The sequence below is a fragment of the Ornithorhynchus anatinus genome, chromosome 3, assembly GCF_004115215.2.
Source record: "Ornithorhynchus anatinus isolate Pmale09 chromosome 3, mOrnAna1.pri.v4, whole genome shotgun sequence".
NCBI classification, from domain to species: Eukaryota; Metazoa; Chordata; class Mammalia; order Monotremata; family Ornithorhynchidae; genus Ornithorhynchus; species Ornithorhynchus anatinus.
Genome location: NC_041730.1, coordinates 25,186,010 through 25,187,694, shown reverse-complemented (window position 1 = coordinate 25,187,694; position 1,685 = coordinate 25,186,010). Strand labels below are relative to the sequence as shown.

General features: G+C 49.1%; 1 non-coding gene across 1 annotated transcript; it reads left to right on the top strand.

Annotated features, from left to right (window-relative positions):
• Positions 1 to 1,223: 1,223 nt before the first annotated feature.
• On the top strand, positions 1,224 to 1,361 carry LOC114810771. Its single transcript, XR_003758465.1, has one exon. It is a non-coding gene; the product is annotated as a small nucleolar RNA SNORA7 (small nucleolar RNA).
• The last annotated feature ends 324 nt before the right edge of the window (positions 1,362 to 1,685 follow it).

Here is a 1,685-nt window from a genome sequence, read left to right as displayed (position 1 = left end):
ATACAAATTTGCACAGTGCTATGGGAAGGGGGAAGAGTAAAGGGAGGGAGAAGGGGGAATGGGGAGGGGAGGAGGAGCAGAGGGAAAGGGGGGGCTCAGTCTGGGCTCACCTCCTGGGGGAGGTGAGCTGTCAGTAGGGTTTTGAAGAGGGGAAGAGAGCCCCAGGGGTAACCGCCACCATTGATGCCCCACTGCTATACCTTCTTCAGAAGCTTTAAACACCATCCACAAGTCCTTTCTGGCTGAACTAAGAGTGCTTAGTAGTGCTCTGCATACAGTCTATACCAAAGATGACAAATACCACTGATGATTCACAGCCTTCTTCATGGAAACCTCACTCAGATCCTTTCCCTCTGGTCCCCAAAAAGCAATTCGTCCCCCCGACTCGGATGGTTTATTCCATGGTTATTCCCCTCCATCCCACCCACAGTCTCCCTTGTAATTGGCTTTGTTTCCTATCATATTGCCAGGTGAATGATTGACAATCAAGACAAATGAGCTCCCCTTCTGGAGTGGGGGTGGCGGGGGTAGAAAGGCACGAACAGTTCCCTGATCTAGAAATTCTAGGGCTCCCCCAACACCTTCTCTGGGTGTGAGGATAGGCTATTTTGGGTTGTCACAGGCATGCCAGTGCTTAAATACAGCAGACTGTTATAACAGATACGATCAACTAAGATTACACTATTATTCCCATAGGAACTGGAATTACAGGAAACTGCAGGCTTCGCTAACATACCATTACCTGAATCCTCCATACAGCAAACATGTGCACACCTCTCCCTCCGTTTCTCCCTCCCTCACCAGTCTTCTCAAGGGTCAGGTCCCAGTTGGGGTTCCTTTGCCTTGGGCTAGGTTCCCTGCCAGCTAGTCTCTGTGCCCTTTTGAGAACCCAGACATTTGGATAGTTGGCCCTGGGCCTCTCATTGGTGGCACCCCCACCAGAGCTAATGGGTGTCTGTCTTGGTTCAATACTCCTTCCATGAATGGATCCTGATGGGAGCATCTCTTGTATGTTCAGCACCATCACTGTGAAATGGTCAGGTATCAGCTATCTGAAAAGCCCTAGCTCTTCCTTGATTCTCCATCAGACAACTCCAGAGAACACTGCCTCCAAGACATTGTGTTGGACTCTGTGAGCTTAGTGGTCCTTTGAGATGCTAACAACAGCCGAGCTGGGTGCATGAGGCTGAGTTGGGTTTTTAGTCAGCAGGTGAGCCCCATGTTTCCTCTCAGGGTCGCACCTGGAGAGTTTCCAGTACTCTACCATTCTCGGCTATGGGAGAAAAAGAGTCAAGCAGAGGCCTACCCATTCCATTCCTAGCTTGGGCTAGCTAGCAAGTGGAAGACAATCTGCTACAAGTCAAAACTCACCCGCACTGGGCAGCAGCTGCATGGGAGAGAGTCGAGGGCAGAGAATTGAGTGTACTGTGCAATGGTAAACCACTTCCATATTTTTACCAAGAAAACTCTAAAGACACACAACCAGAACGATTGCAGATGGACAGTTGGACGTTCTGGGAAAGATGTGTCTGTGGTGTCGTTATGGGTCGGAAACGACAAGGAAGCTTAAGACAAGACAAGAGCCCCATGTGGAACAGGGACTGTTTCTGATCTAACTGTATTGTATCTATCCCAACACTCCGCATACAAATAGACAGGTAAATACCACAAATATTACCACTTAT